Genomic DNA, 18,619 nt, shown 5'->3' with positions numbered 1-18,619 from the left:
TGGGTATAGATGCGAAAAATAATAGATTTTAGATGGGTATAGATGCTAATAATAATAGATTATAGATGGGTATAGATGCTAATAATAATAGATTTGAGATGGGTATAGATGCTAATAATAATAGATTTTAGATGGGTATAGATGCGAAAAATAATAGATTATAGATGGGTATAGATGCTAATAATAATAGATTATGGATGGGTATAGATGCTTATAATAATAGATTATAGATGGGTATAGATGCTAATAATAATAGATTTTAGATGGGTATAGATGCTAATAATAATAGATTATAGATGGGTATAGATGCTTATAATAATAGATTATAGATGGGTATTGATGCTAATAATAATAGATTTTAGATGGGTATAGATGCGAAAAATAATAGATTATAGATGGGTATAGATGCTAAGATTAATAGATTTTAGATGGGTATAGATGCTAATAATAATAGATTTTAGATTGGTATAGATGCTAATAATAATAGATTATAGATGGGTATAGATGCTTATAATAATAGATTATAGATGGGTATAGATGCTAATAATAATAGATTTTAGATGGATATAGATGCTAATAATAATAGATTATAGATGGGTATAGATGCTAATAATAATAGATTTTAGATGGGTATAGATGGTAATAATAATAGATTATAGATGGGTATAGATGCGAAAAATAACGGATTTTAGATGGGTATAGATGCTAATAATAATAGATTATAGATGGGTATAGATGCTAATAATAATAGATTTTAGATGGGTATAGATGCTAATAATAATAGATTATAGATGGGTATAGATGCTAATAATAATAGATTTTAGATGGGTATAGATGCGAAAAATAATAGATTTTAGATGGGTATAGATGCTAATAATAATAGATTATAGATGGGTATAGATGCTAATAATAATAGATTTGAGATGGGTATAGATGCTAATAATAATAGATTATAGATGGGTATAGATGCAAAAAATAATAGATTATAGATGGGTATAGATGCAAATAAAAATAGACTATAGATGGGTATAGATGCTAATAATAATAGATTTTAGATGGGTATAGATGCAAAAAATAATAGATTATAGATGGGTATAGATGCGAAAAATAATGGATTTTAGATGGGTATAGATGCTAATAATAATAGATTTGAGATGGGTATAGATGCTAATAATAATAGATTATAGATGGGTATAGATGCAAATAATAATAGATTATAGATGGGTATAGATGCGAAAAATAATAGATTATAGATGGGTATAGATGCGAAAAATAATACATTTTAGATGGGTATAGATGCGAAAAATAATACATTTTAGATGGGTATAGATGCGAAAAATAATAGATTTTAGATGGGTATAGATGCTAATAATAATAGATTATAGATGGGTATAGATGCAAAAAATAATAGATTATAGATGGGTATAGATGCTAATAATAATAGATTATAGATGGGTATAGATGCTAATAATAATAGATTTTAGATGGGTATAGATGCAAATAATAATAGATTTTAGATGGGTATAGATGCTAATAATAATAGATTTTAGATGGGTATAGATGCTAATAATAATAGATTATAGATGGGTATAGATGCTAATAATAATAGATTTTAGATGGGTATAGATGCTAATAATAATAGATTATAGATGGGTATAGATGCAAAAAATAATAGATTATAGATGGGTATAGATGCAAATAATAATAGATTATAGATGGGTATAGATGCTAATAATAATAGATTTTAGATGGGTATAGATGCAAAAAATAATAGATTATAGATGGGTATAGATGCGAAAAATAATGGATTTTAGATGGGTATAGATGCTAATAATAATAGATTTGAGATGGGTATAGATGCTAATAATAATAGATTATAGATGGGTATAGATGCAAATAATAATAGATTATAGATGGGTATAGATGCTAATAATAATAGATTATAGATGGGTATAGATGCTAATAATAATAGATTATAGATGGGTATAGATGCTAATAATAATAGATTATAGATGGGTATAGATGCAAATAATAATAGATTTTAGATGGGTATAGATGCTAATAATAATAGATTTAAGATGGGTATAGATGCTAATAATAATAGATTATAGATGGGTATAGATGCTAATAATAATAGATTTTAGATGGGTATAGATGCTTATAATAATAGATTTAAGATGGGTATAGATGCTAATAATAATAGATTATAGATGGGTATAGATGCTAATAATAATAGATTTGAGATGGGTATAGATGCTAATAATAATAGATTTTAGATGGGTATAGATGCTAATAATAATAGATTATAGATGGGTATAGATGCTAATAATAATAGATTTTAGATGGGTATAGATGCTTATAATAATAGATTTAAGATGGGTATAGATGCTAATAATAATAGATTTTAGATGGGTATAGATGCAAAAAATAATAGATTATAGATGGGTATAGATGCTAATAATAATAGATTTTAGATGGGTATAGATGCTAATAATAATAGATTATAGATGGGTATAGATGCTAATAATAATAGATTATAGATGGGTATAGATGCTTATAATAATAGATTATAGATGGGTATAGATGCTAATAATAATAGATTTTAGATGGGTATAGATGCTAATAATAATAGATTATAGATGGGTATAGATGCTAATAATAATAGATTTTAGATGGGTATAGATGCGAAAAATAATAGATTTTAGATGGGTATAGATGCTAATAATAATAGATTATAGATGGGTATAGATGCTAATAATAATAGATTTGAGATGGGTATAGATGCTAATAATAATAGATTTTAGATGGGTATAGATGCGAAAAATAATAGATTATAGATGGGTATAGATGCTAATAATAATAGATTATAGATGGGTATAGATGCTTATAATAATAGATTATAGATGGGTATAGATGCTAATAATAATAGATTTTAGATGGGTATAGATGCTAATAATAATAGATTATAGATGGGTATAGATGCTTATAATAATAGATTATAGATGGGTATAGATGCTAATAATAATAGATTTTAGATGGGTATAGATGCGAAAACTAATAGATTATAGATGGGTATAGATGCAAATAATAATAGATTATAGATGGGTATAGATGCAAATAATAATAGATTATAGATGGGTATAGATGCAAATAATAATAGATTTTAGATGAGTATAGATGCTAATAATAATAGATTATAGATGGGTATAGATGCAAATAATAATAGATTATAGATGGGTATAGATGCTAATAATAATAGATTTGAGATGGGTATAGATGCTGATAATAATGGATTTTAGATGGGTATAGATGCTGATAATAATGGATGTTAGATGGGTATAGATGCTAATAATAATAGATTATAGATGGGTATAGATGCGAAAAATAATAGATTTTAGATGGGTATAGATGCTAATAATAATAGATTATAGATGGGTATAGATGCTAATAATAATAGATTTTAGATGGGTATAGATGCTAATAATAATAGATTATAGATGGGTATAGATGCTAATAATAATAGATTATAGATGGGTATAGATGCTAATAATAATGGATTTTAGATGGGTATAGATGCGAAAAATAATAGATTTTAGATGGGTATAGATGCTAATAATAATAGATTAAAGATGGTTATAGATGCTAATAATAATGGATTTTAGATGGGTATAGATGCAAATAATAATAGATTTTAGATGGGTATTGATGCTAATAATAAAAGATTATAGATGGGTATAGATGCAAATAATAATAGATTATAGATGGGTATAGATGCTAATAATAATAGATTTTAGATGGGTATAGATGCTAATAATAATGGATTTTAGATGGGTATAGATGCTAATAATAATGGATTTTAGATGGGTATAGATGCTAATAATAATAGATTATAGATGGGTGTAGATGCTAATAATAATAGATTTTAGATGGGTATAGATGCTAATAATAATAGATTATAGATGGGTATAGATGCTAATAATAATAGATTTTAGATGGGTATAGATGCTAATAATAATAGATTTTAGATGGGTATAGATGCTAATAATAATAGATTATAGATGGGTATAGATGCTAATAATAATGGATTTTAGATGGGTATAGATGCTAATAATAATAGATTATAGATGGGTATAGATGCGAAAAATAATAGATTTTAGATGGGTATAGATGCTAATAATAATAGATTATAGATGGGTATAGATGCTAATAATAATGGATTTTAGATGGGTATAGATGCTAATAATAATAGATTATAGATGGGTATAGATGCTAATAATAATGGATTTTAGATGGGTATAGATGCTAATAATAATAGATTATAGATGGGTATAGATGCGAAAAATAATAGATTTTAGATGGGTATAGATGCTAATAATAATAGATTATAGATGGGTATAGATGCTAATAATAATAGATTATAGATGGGTATAGATGCGAAAAATAATAGATTATAGATGGGTATAGATGCTAATAATAATAGATTTTAGATGGGTATAGATGCTAATAATAATAGATTTTAGATGGGTATAGATGCTAATAATAATAGATTATAGATGGGTATAGATGCTAATAATAATAGATTATAGATGGGTATAGATGCGAAAAATAATAGATTTTAGATGGGTATAGATGCTAATAATAATAGATTATAGATGGGTATAGATGCAAATAATAATAGATTATAGATGGGTATAGATGCTAATAATAATAGATTATAGATGGGTATAGATGCTAATAATAATAGATTATAGATGGGTATAGATGCTAATAATAATAGATTATAGATGGGTATAGATGCTAATAATAATAGATTTTAGATGGGTATAGATGCTTATAATAATAGATTATAGATGGGTATAGATGCGAAAAATAATAGATTTTAGATGGGTATAGATGCTAATAATAATAGATTATAGATGGGTATAGATGCAAATAATAATAGATTATAGATGGGTATAGATGCTAATAATAATAGATTTGAGATGGGTATAGATGCTGATAATAATGGATTTTAGATGGGTATAGATGCTGATAATAATGGATTTTAGATGGGTATAGATGCAAATAATAATAGATTTTAGATGGGTATAGATGCTAATAATAATAGATTTGAAATGGGTATAGATGCTAATAATAATAGATTATAGATGGGTATAGATGCTAATAATAATAGATTTGAGTTGGGTATAGATGCTGATAATAATGGATTTTAGATGGGTATAGATGCTAATAATAATAGATTATAGATGGGTATAGATGCAAATAATAATAGATTATAGATGGGTATAGATGCTAATAATAATAGATTTGAGATGGGTATAGATGCTAATAATAATGGATTTTAGATGGGTATAGATGCTGATAATATTGGATTTTTGATGGGTATAGATGCTGATAATAATGGATTTTAGATGGGTATAGATGCTGATAATAATGGATTTTAGATGGGTATAGATGCAAATAATAATAGATTTTAGATGGGTATAGATGCTAATAATAATAGATTATAGATGGGTATAGATGCAAATAATAATAGATTATAGATGGGTATAGATGCTAATAATAATAGATTTTAGATGGGTATAGATGCTAATAATAATGGATTTTAGATGGGTATAGATGCTAATAATAATGGATTTTAGATGGGTATAGATGCTAATAATAATAGATTATAGATGGGTATAGATGCTAATAATAATAGATTTTAGATGGGTATAGATGCAAATAATAATAGATTTTAGATGGGTATAGATGCTAATAATAATAGATTATAGATGGGTATAGATGCTAATAATAATGGATTTTAGATGGGTATAGATGCTAATAATAATAGATTATAGATGGGTATAGATGCTAATAATAATGGATTTTAGATGGGTATAGATGCTAATAATAATAGATTATAGATGGGTATAGATGCGAAAAATAATAGATTTTAGATGGGTATAGATGCTAATAATAATAGATTATAGATGGGTATAGATGCTAATAATAATAGATTATAGATGGGTATAGATGCGAAAAATAATAGATTATAGATGGGTATAGATGCTAATAATAATAGATTTTAGATGGGTATAGATGCTAATAATAATAGATTTTAGATGGGTATAGATGCTAATAATAATAGATTATAGATGGGTATAGATGCTAATAATAATAGATTATAGATGGGTATAGATGCGAAAAATAATAGATTTTAGATGGGTATAGATGCTAATAATAATAGATTATAGATGGGTATAGATGCAAATAATAATAGATTATAGATGGGTATAGATGCTAATAATAATAGATTATAGATGGGTATAGATGCTAATAATAATAGATTATAGATGGGTATAGATGCTAATAATAATAGATTATAGATGGGTATAGATGCTAATAATAATAGATTTTAGATGGGTATAGATGCTTATAATAATAGATTATAGATGGGTATAGATGCGAAAAATAATAGATTTTAGATGGGTATAGATGCTAATAATAATAGATTATTGATGGGTATAGATGCAAATAATAATAGATTATAGATGGGTATAGATGCTAATAATAATAGATTTGAGATGGGTATAGATGCTGATAATAATGGATTTTAGATGGGTATAGATGCTGATAATAATGGATTTTAGATGGGTATAGATGCAAATAATAATAGATTTTAGATGGGTATAGATGCAAATAATAATAGATTATAGATGGGTATAGATGCTAATAATAATAGATTATAGATGGGTATAGATGCTAATAATAATAGATTTGAGATGGGTATAGATGCTGATAATAATGGATTTTAGATGGGTATAGATGCTAATAATAATAGATTATAGATGGGTATAGATGCAAATAATAATAGATTATCGATGGGTATAGATGCTAATAATAATAGATTTGAGATGGGTATAGATGCTGATAATAATGGATTTTTGATGGGTATAGATGCTGATAATAATGGATTTTAGATGGGTATAGATGCTGATAATAATGGATTTTAGATGGGTATAGATGCAAATAATAATAGATTTTAGATGGGTATAGATGCAAATAATAATAGATTATAGATGGGTATAGATGCTAATAATAATAGATTATAGATGGGTATAGATGCTGATAATAATGGATTTTTGATGGGTATAGATGCTGATAATAATGGATTTTAGATGGGTATAGATGCTGATAATAATGGATTTTAGATGGGTATAGATGCAAATAATAATAGATTTTAGATGGGTATAGATGCAAATAATAATAGATTATAGATGGGTATAGATGCTAATAATAATAGATTATAGATGGGTATAGATGCTAATAATAATAGATTATAGATGGGTATAGATGCGAAAAATAATAGATTTTAGATGGGTATAGATGCTAATAATAATAGATTATAGATCGGTATAGATGCAAAAAATAATAGATTATAGATGGGTATAGATGCGAAAAATAATGGATTTTAGATGGGTATAGATGCTAATAATAAAAGATTTTAGATGGGTATAGATGCAAATAATAATAGATTATAGATGGGTATAGATGCTAATAATAATAGATTTTAGATGGGTATAGATGCAAATAATAATAGATTATAGATAGGTATAGATGCTAATAATAATAGATTTTAGATGGGTATAGATGCGAAAAATAATAGATTTTAGATGGGTATAGATGCTAATAATAATAGATTATAGATGGGTATAGATGCAAAAAATAATAGATTATAGATGGGTATAGATGCAAAAAATAATAGATTATAGATGGGTATAGATGCGAAAAATAATGGATTTTAGATGGGTATAGATGCTAATAATAATAGATTATAGATGGGTATAGATGCGAAAAATAATAGATTTTAGATGGGTATAGATGCTAATAATAATAGATTATAGATGGGTATAGATGCAAAAAATAATAGATTATAGATGGGTATAGATGCTAATAATAATAGATTATAGATGGGTATAGATGCGAAAAATAATGGATTTTAGATGGGTATAGATGCTAATAATAATAGATTTTAGATGGGTATAGATGCAAAAAATAATAGATTATAGATGGGTATAGATGCGAAAAATAATGGATTTTAGATGGGTATAGATGCTAATAATAATAGATTATAGATGGGTATAGATGCGAAAAATAATAGATTATAGATGGGTATAGATGCGAAAAATAATGGATTTTAGATGGGTATAGATGCTAATAATAATAGATTATAGATGGGTATAGATGCGAAAAATAATAGATTTTAGATGGGTATAGATGCTAATAATAATAGATTATAGATGGGTATAGATGCGAAAAATAATAGATTATAGATGGGTATAGATGCGAAAAATAATGGATTTTAGATGGGTATAGATGCTAATAATAATAGATTATAGATGGGTATAGATGCGAAAAATAATGGATTTTAGATGGGTATAGATGCTAATAATAATAGATTATAGATGGGTATAGATGCAAATAATAATAGATTATAGATGGGTATACATGCTAATAATAATAGATTTTAGATGGGTATAGATGCTAATAATAATAGATTTTAGATGGGTATAGATGCTAATAATAATAGATTTTAGATGGGTATAGATGCTAATAATAATAGATTATAGATGGGTATAGATAGATGCTAATAATAATAGATTATAGATGGGTATAGATGCAAATAATAATAGATTATAGATGGGTATAGATGCTAATAATAATAGATTATAGATGGGTATAGATGCTAATAATAATAGATTTTAGATGGGTATAGATGCTAATAATAATAGATTTTAGATGGGTATAGATGCTAATAATAATAGATTATAGATGGGTATAGATGCAAGTAATAATAGATTATAGATGGGTATAGATGCTAATAATAATAGATTATAGATGGGTATAGATGCGAAAAATAATAGATTTTAGATGGGTATAGATGCTAATAATAATAGATTTTAGATGGGTATAGATGCAAATAATAATAGATTATAGATGGGTATAGATGCTAATAATAATAGATTTTAGATGGGTATAGATGCTAATAATAATAGATTATAGATGGGTATAGATGCTAATAATAATAGATTTTAGATGGGTATAGATGCTAATAATAATAGATTATAGATGGGTATAGATGCTAATAATAATAGATTATAGATGGGTATAGATGCAAATAATAATAGATTATAGATGGGTATAGATGCTAATAATAATAGATTTTAGATGGGTATAGATGCAAATAATAATAGATTATAGATGGGTATAGATGCTAATAATAATAGATTTTAGATGGGTATAGATGCTAATAATAATAGATTATAGATGGGTATAGATGCTAATAATAATAGATTATACATGGGTATAGATGCAAATAATAATAGATTATAGATGGGTATAGATGCTAATAATAATAGATTTTAGATGGGTATAGATGCAAATAATAATAGATTTTAGATGGGTATAGATGCTAATAATAATAGATTATAGATGGGTATAGATGCTAATAATAATAGATTTTAGATGGGTATAGATGCAAATAATAATAGATTTTAGATGGGTATAGATGCTAATAATAATAGATTATAGATGGGTATAGATGCAAATAATAATAGATTATAGATGGGTATAGATGCTAATAATAATAGATTATAGATGGGTATAGATGCGAAAAATAATAGATGTTAGATGGGTATAGATGCTAATAATAATAGATTTTAGATGGGTATAGATGCAAATAATAATAGATTATAGATGGGTATAGATGCTAATAATAATAGATTTTAGATGTGTATAGATGCTAATAATAATAGATTATAGATGGGTATAGATGCGAAAAATAATAGATTTTAGATGGGTATAGATGCTAATAATAATAGATTATAGATGGGTATAGATGCAAATAATAATAGATTATAGATGGGTATAGATGCTAATAATAATAGATTTTAGATGGGTATAGATGCTTATAATAATAGATTATAGATGGGTATAGATGCAAAAAATAATAGATTTGAGATGGGTATAGATGCTAATAATAATAGATTATAGATGGGTATAGATGCAAATAATAATAGATTTTAGATGGGTATAGATGCAAATAATAATAGATTATAGATGGGTATAGATGCTAATAATAATAGATTTTAGATGGGTATAGATGCTTATAATAATAGATTATAGATGGGTATAGATGCAAAAAATAATAGATTTGAGATGGGTATAGATGCTAATAATAATAGATTAAAGATGGGTATAGATGCGAAAAATAATGGATTTTAGATGGGTATAGATGCTTATAATAATAGATTATAGAGTGGTATAGATGCGAAAAATAATGGATTTTAGATGCGTATAGATGCTAATAATAATAGATTATAGATGGGTATAGATGCTAATAATAATAGATTATAGATGGGTATAGATGCGAATAATAATAGATTAAAGATGGGTATAGATGCGAAAAATAATGGATTTTAGATGGGTATAGATGCTTATAATAATAGATTATAGATGGGTATAGATGCGAAAAATAATGGATTTTAGATGGGTATAGATGCTAATAATAATAGATTATAGATTGGTATAGATGCTAATAATAATAGATTTGAGGTGGCTATACATGCTAATAATAATGGATTTTAGATGGGTATGGATGCTAATACTTATAGATTTTAGATGGGTATAGATGCTATTAATAATGGATATTAGATGGGTAAGATGCTAAGATGGATTTGAGTTTGGTATAGATGCTAATAATAATGGATTTTAGATTGGTATAGATGCTGATAACAATGGATTTGAGATGGGTATAGATGCTGATAACAATGGATTTGAGATGGGTATAGATGCTGATAACAATGGATTTGAGATGGGTATAGATGCTGATAACAATGGATTTGAGATGGGTATAGATGCTGATAACAATGGATTTGAGATGGGTATAGATGCTGATAATAATGGATTTGAGATTGGTATAGATGCTAATAATAATGGATTTGAGATTGGTATAGATGCTTGTAATAATAGATTTGTTGAGCCGTCCTCATAAATAATCAAATTCTACCCAATTTAAATCATACATCACCTTACATTCATTAACACTTATCCTCGAGTGGACTTTGGGCCTTGATAATGGTGACTCCAAGTATATATATAATATATATATTTTTAGAATGTGTGAGGGAATATATAATTATTTCCACAGCTAGACATCATAGCTCAGAAGAGCCATGAAAGCCAACGAACCGGAAATGGAAGTCCCTCATTTGGGCTCATCAGTTTGACACATCCAAACTCAGGATTCGAAACTCGAGCCTCTCACATGCAAGGCAAGCACTCTACCAACTGAATAAATGCACCGCACATACAAGAAAGTCTTATTAATTATCATAGATCAAGTAAGCCGGAACGAAATCTATCAATGGAATAAACCTACTTTCGTCTCGAACAAGGGATGTTATCATTGCAATCAGCCTTAAGCCAAGTTAATGTCTCACTCATAGGAATTTTATACTCGCTAGGGATGTGATCACAACAAGCCTATCCTAATGAGCAATAAGTATTTCAGAATATGTGAGAAAATATATTATTATTTCCACAGCCAGACATTGCAGTTGTCTGACTGTGGAAATTATATATATATATATATAAGAGAGAGAGAGAGAGAGAGAGAGAGAGAGAGAGAGAGAGAGAGAGAGAGAGAGAGATTCTGAGCAAGCTAGGGATTAGAAGAAATAAGACCTATAGCAGAAACAACTGGCTAATCAAAATGGCTACTTTGGTCAAAATCGATATTTGCAGCAACGGTAATTATTTGTAACGCAAATAGGTCACAAAGTGGTAAATAAACCAAAATAATTTTCACATCGTGTTATTTTTAAAAAAAAAATGTATCTCAGTAACAATAATCATTTCCTCAATGATTAGTTATATTTTGGACGGATTTTTATTACAAAATATAAAAAATATAATATAATTTAAATATTTCTGTTGTTTTATCGTATGTGTTGATAAAATCGATCAACTACTTCACGTTTGTTTTTACAACAGACAGACGTGTAAAAAAAAAATCAATCAAGTATATAAGAAATGAATGCTTTCAAAAGATACCATTCAATCTAGCTAAGTAAGTTTTTAGTGTTTTTATTTTCCTTTAAGCGTTTATTCGTGCTATGTAAAAGCATCATCAAAAAAAAAAAAAATGGCCGACACATGACTCTTACAAACACAATAAATCTTCCTATTTACAATGTCCCCACTGGACAGAGTTAGACACCAGCGTCATTTTTTAACGCGGAGAAAAGGAACAAAAATAAAAATTGTCTCAGTCTTGGAGGATTTCCCTCCACTGAGAGAGAACAAGAAATTGAAGTGCAGCATTGAAGAACAGATACTACACTTTGATCATGGCCCGGAGGCCGTCGCCATTAAATGCAATAAATGTTATCATGACATTTACTGGTTTTATTTCTATGAATATTTTGTTTTATTTTTATTTTTGAGCCATTACCGAGACTTCAAAGATATAAAAGTCACATGTCGACCAGTTTTATGGTCTTGCATAAAACTCTACACTACTTAATTTTCGAACCGAATAAATGTTTTCAATTAAGTAAAAAGAAAACAACAAAAAAAACATTAAAAACTTATTCAGCTAGGTAGAAGAGTAACTTATCTTGCCTTTGATAGCATTTATTTTTATATCTGTTTTTTACCCTTTTCGTGCGTCTGTCTATTGTAAAAACAAACCCACTTCAGTGCTAATGTACTTACTTACTAATTTTTTTAATCGTATTTCCAAGTTTAATTAAATTTTTATGATATGTTTTTTTTGTTTTTATTATTCAATTGTAAGGTTAAAGTACAGACTATGTGCAAAACACCATGTTAAGAATGGCTTTTTAAATAATAACGTTATTATTTCAGCACGAATCAATAAGTGGGGTACCCCCACTTCTAATTGATTAATTTAAAAAGTAAAATCGACGAATACTCAGACATTTTCGTTTCTATGAAAATTAAGAAAAAAGCGTACTGAATTAAATTTTAAATTTTTTACTTTTTTTTAAAAAATTATATCGAGGTCAATTTTGAACAACAATAAAGGTTTCGGTTTACATTTGTCAGATTATTACAATATCGTTATTTTTTTTAAAAAAGGTAATACTTACGTTTTCAAAACTTCTTTCGCATAAGCTTCTAAGAAATAATAAGAATTTAAAGGATTTTTTTTTTCAATTAAATGTTGAAAAAAAAAAAAAATCAAGATGGCGACCGCAAAAGCAGGAACGCAGAAAATAGACGTTTGACAAAGAGAAGGTCAAATTAGTTTAACCTTATTTAGTTCAATCTTTGATTTCTTTTTTAAAGTAAAAAAAATAAATAAATAAATAAAATCATACTTCTATTATTTGATAAGACCTTCGTCTTGTATGATTACGTAAGTGGACGTCGCCATCACGAATCCACTCAGATAAACTTCGTTTCGTATAATTGCTTTGTTCGCCTAGAAAGTCGTGTTTGTATTTTTACATTTGATGTTCAAATTCTTTGAAGCAATTATCATTTTTATGCAACATATTTTAAGGTGAGTGAGTATTGTTTATTTTTAAATATAAAGAAATTCTGAAGAAATTAGTAAAAGGACTTAAACAAGGAAGTTTATATATATATATATATATATATATATATAGAGAGAGAGAGAGAGAGAGAGAGAGAGAGAGAGATGTTTTTATTTGTTTTTGTTAGCGATACTCTTTGAACGAAATCAATTATTTATACGAAAGTGCATTTTTACCTAAATGCGAGTTGGGAATAATTTTCCCTTTGACCAATCCCCGGTACCTACTAAATGAGGAGCGGACGCGCCTCGTCGTCCACGACCCATCAGAGTGGATTCAGCCACTCTGATGGGTCGTGGACGACGAGGCCCGTGTCGGTGGATGGTTGTATTTTAAGAATGATTGATATATATCTTCTGAAAGGATAATGATTTCCCCAACATTACAAGTATAAATATACGTGACAAATAATTTATAAAATTGCTACTTAAATTATTTGTTACATGTATTTATGCTTGTAATCTTGAAAAATCATTATCTCGAGCATTACGTTCTCCTTTCGGAAGAAGCGGGGAATTTGCATGTCACAGAAGACGCCCTATGCCACGTGGGCGGTGGAAATTTGGTTTAGTGCCCTAAAAACTTAGGTTGTCCTAGAAATGTAGGATAATTTTACGTTTAGATTTTATATACCTATGATCACCTACTCTAAATTCTAAAAATTTTTCTTGGGTTTTTTTTTCCTATTCTTATTTCCATCAAGTTTTCTTTTTTTTTTTTTGGAGGGGTGGGGGGTAATTAACAAATAAATTCAAAGGTGACTTACTATGATATCTTATTAGCAAAACAGACACTGGCTTTAGAGCCAATGTAACTGAAATTTCTAGGGACTGCCAAAACAATGTGAAAAAAAGAAAGCATGATTCCGTGACGTCATACTTGTGTTAACTATACGAACTATGGAAAAACAGAAGTGACTTAATGATTTTTAAAACCTTTGTTTATCTTCTTCAAACTGAAATTAATAATTAATCTTAATTTTGTTAGGTTTTAAGATTTACACAGTTTAATGATTAATAATACCTTAAGCATTTGTATATTAAATATCAAATTCGGTTTTACGAGTGCTTATTTGGATAACCACTGCCTTCTGTTCGGTAAAAAGAGACAAACAAAATATGATGGGGGGGTATATAGAATGCTTAATATTTGCGCAATAATATTTTTTAATCGGTTTTAATTTGATGATAAAATAACTGGCAAGAGTCATGGTTATATTATATATATTTTTTTTTTACATAGGGGTCACTACTTATCAAGGCCTGAATGCCACTCAGGGATAAGGGTTATTGTGTGTACAGTAATCAATGAGATAGTATTGTAGTAATCATTAGTATTGGGGGTTTTGATAGAGTGTCTTACTTAAGGGGCGGTTTGTCAGGAGTTTGTTTATGTTGGACTTGAAGACGTTCAAGTTGTAGTCAGGTGGGAAACAGGCAAGCGGCAGAGAGTTCCATTGGCGTGCAGTTCTGAGAAAGAAGCTTTACTCATGGAATCTACGTTTGGATTTAGGCACAGATAAAGTGTGGGGAAAATTATTGACAGTAGTTTCAGCCAGACGGGTGTTTCTCGTGAAAGATTGGCGAGGGGGGGAAATGAGGGATTGGAGCTCAGACAATCATCTGCCATGGAAATAACGATAAAACAAAGACAGGCTCGCAACGTCTCTTCTGTGGGAGAGAGGTTGCAGCGAAGAGAAAAGGGCATCCCCCACTAAACCACAAAGTCTATTTTGTACTCTGTCAAGGCAGGATAGGCTGTTTTTAGCAGCTCCTGCCCTAATGTGGCAGCAGTACTCCATCCTTGGACGTACTTGGTTTTTATACAGATAGAGAATTGCATCAGTAGTGAGGTATCTTCTGGAGCGGTAGAAGGATCCCACCATTTTCCCAGCGTCCCTGGCAACAGATTTGATGTACGTGTTCCATTTCAGATCAGGAGTAAAGGTCAAACCCAGAAGCTTGTCAAAACATGGAGCCTCTCCAAGACGAGAGTCATCCATTTCAATTGATGCCAGATGGGGATCAGAGCATTGATGATGTAAAGATAGAAGCTTGGTTTTGGATGCATTAAAAGTAACCAGCCACCTCTTCCCCCACTGTACCACGCGCTCAAGATCAGAGGAGAGAGAATTAGAGAGAACTTTGTCATTTACGGCCTTTGATGTGTTGCCATAGATGGTCGTGTCATCAGCATAGATATCAACGAATGATTTAAGTATGTGTTTTGGGAGATCATTGATGTAGATCAGGAAGAGAGTTAGGCCCAGGATGGACCCCTGGGGGACTCCAGCATTAATACTGTGGGCCTCTGATTTCTGCTCATCAACCACTACTCTTATGAACCTGTCAGAGAGAAATGATTTAATGATTGAGACAACATTTCCAGTAATACTGTAGCTGGAAATCTTGTGAAGTAGGTCTTTATGCCATACCTTATCGAAGGCCTTCGATATGTCAAGAGCAATTGACCTGGAAAGGAAACCTTTGTCAAGAGATTCACTAATCCTATGTGATATAGCCATTAGCACATCTACTGTAGATCTTGCAGAGCGAAAACCATATTGCATGTCACTAAGAAGGTTGTTTCTGTTGAGGTAGTTGACTACTTCTTTATTTAATATGGATTCCAACAACTTACTCATGACACACAGGAGACTTATTGGTCTGTACTGAGAGGGAGATGACTTTTCACCTGAATTCTTAAATACAGGACATACTGATGAGGTTTTCCAGGGTGTTTGAAAGCACTTCTCCTTAAGGCAATGCTTAAACAGTTTTGTAAGTATGGGGGCAAGTTCTGGTTGGAGCTTTTTCAGCACTATAACTGGAATGCCATCAGGGCCAGTTGCTTTACTGGAATCAAGGTTCTTGATTAGCTTGGCGACTTCACACACAGATATTTGTATGTTACCTAGTGTGTTGTCTGTTATAGGAGAAAATACAGGGAGTTGATGGTCATTGTCACATAGGGTAGAATTAGCTGTAAAGTTCTTGGCAAATAGTCTGGCCTTGTCTGATGCTGACGAGATGACCTCAGGTCCATTGATGATGGAATAGAACGCACGCTTCTGTTCAGGATCCTGTTTGCTATTTGCCAGAACTGGTGGGAACCAAGCCGCTGCTCAGCTACTTTGGATTTAACAGACTGAGCATATAGCTCTCTTGCATGTTTTATTACTCTTTTACAGTGGTTGCTGACAGTCCTGAAAGCAGCTTTAGTCTCAGTAAATCTATTACGTTGGTAGCTATGGAAAAAGTGATTTCTGTGCGCAGTGGCAGCAGCACATTCAGGGGAGATCCATGGCTGGCTGTTAGGTTTTTGTTGGAATTTTTTGGATGGTATGAATCGGTCTATGCCTACAATTAACCATTCGGTCAGGTCTGATACTATAGAGGACACATTAATATTTATATTAAAACTTAATATTTAAAAAGAAATTTAACCACAATTAATTAAAAATCTATGTTGTTACGGAAAATTTTGAAATAATGGAATTTTAATTGTTTTAATCTTTTAAAAATTAATTAATTTTTAGGAGGTTTCTTTTTCTTGGCAATTCAACTGATTATAGTATATATTGATTAGAAAAACGCTATTTAAATTAAAACCATAATTATATTAAATTTATATCAATTTTTAAATTGCAACTTTAAGGTAAGTTTTTGATCTATAATGTATTTAAATTAAAATTATATATATTTTTTACTCATTTGAATTATTATGTTTCATAATAAATAGAAATTTCGATAGATTTAAATATATTTTGTTCACAATTCAAAAAAAATAAATGGGGGGGGCACACAATTAAAAAATATATATATTTCCCCTCGTATATTTTATGGAAACTGCATTTTATATGTAATTTCATTCTAAAATGGATCGAAAATTTCACAAAAATCTGACCATTAGTTGACTTTTGCTAGATATATTTAACAGGGGTATGTTTTCACGTTCAGAATGTCTACTGCATGGGGAACGTTATTTTAAAGCGCCAATTATGTAAACACGATTTTCGTCTCGCAATTTCATTATTTTCGTTCGATGAAAAAATTTTTTTTAAATTATTACTAATTTATTTTGCTCTTCTTCTTTTAAATGGTACAATATAATAATGTAATGATAATAATGTAATAATGTAATGATAATATTAATTTATAATAAAGTTACATCGTGTTTCATATGGAGGCGGGGATGATTCTTTGGTTAATTTTGGAGGTGCCTAGAAATTTCTATTCTTTGTGTGATACTTTTGCAGAGAAGATAACATGCTAAAATAACATTATTATTTAGATCTTCAGCCTCCAAAAATCAACAAAAATTAAACCATTCCTGTAACGATCTAGTCCCTGTTGATTTTGTGGTGGGAGTTTAGTTCTGTGCACTTCTAGGAGGTCCACCCTCTCAGGCCTTGCCTTCTCTCTTTGAGAAGAGGTTAGTTTATTGCTAATCACCTGAGTTGCCCTTGCCAGGGAATGCCGATGGGGCTGCCTAGTATTTTTTTTTGCAGGTCCCCTGTGGCGCTGATTTCTCCCTCCCACTTTCTTACCCTGTTGTCTAAGTTCTTGCAGTGGAAAGAAACTAAATTTATTATTTAGAAACCCATTCTTAACTTGAGGAAGGGAGGTTGGTTGTTTTTGTTTTACGGCATATCAACCTTTTTCAGGTTATTTAATGCCGAATCTAGTTATTTTGAGGAACGATTTTTAATGGAGTATATTTGTTTTTTAAGTCGGATTCTATTTAACCCATAGTTGGGACCCTAACAGGTTCTACCACTCCAGGTCAGAGTTGACCTGGGAGCAATGCCAATTAAAGTGTGGCTCCACACTCCCCAAGGCCTGCAAGGTGGGGCCTCACAATCGGATATAGTTTTAGGTCATATCCAGGACCGAGGAGGGGGAGGGTATTTTGTAACTATTCTGTACTTTCACCTAACAATTTGATAGAGAAAAGATATGCATTAAAAGCTCCCCTTCCAGATAGACGGTGGAAATTTAGTTTGTTTACTG

General features: G+C 29.3%; 2 protein-coding genes across 2 annotated transcripts in view; one reads left to right on the top strand and one right to left on the bottom strand.

Annotated features, from left to right (window-relative positions):
* Positions 1-13,339, bottom strand: part of LOC145269677 (uncharacterized) — a 71,732-nt gene extending 58,393 nt beyond the window's left edge. Inside the window, exon 1 of the mRNA XM_080125387.1 lies at positions 13,158-13,339. The gene's annotated coding sequence lies outside the window, so the exon portion shown is untranslated. The remainder of the gene's footprint in view (positions 1-13,157) is intronic.
* Positions 13,340-13,444: 105 nt separating this feature from the next.
* Positions 13,445-18,619, top strand: part of LOC145269684 (uncharacterized) — a 30,902-nt gene continuing 25,727 nt past the window's right edge. The window contains exon 1 of the mRNA XM_080125401.1: positions 13,445-13,573. The gene's annotated coding sequence lies outside the window, so the exon portion shown is untranslated. The remainder of the gene's footprint in view (positions 13,574-18,619) is intronic.

The sequence above is a fragment of the Euprymna scolopes genome, chromosome 45, assembly GCF_053919585.1.
Source record: "Euprymna scolopes isolate OS-2025 chromosome 45, ASM5391958v1, whole genome shotgun sequence".
Classification (NCBI taxonomy): Eukaryota; Metazoa; Mollusca; class Cephalopoda; order Sepiida; family Sepiolidae; genus Euprymna; species Euprymna scolopes.
Note: the sequence above shows the minus strand (reverse complement) of the source record. Positions and strands in the feature narration are given on the sequence as shown.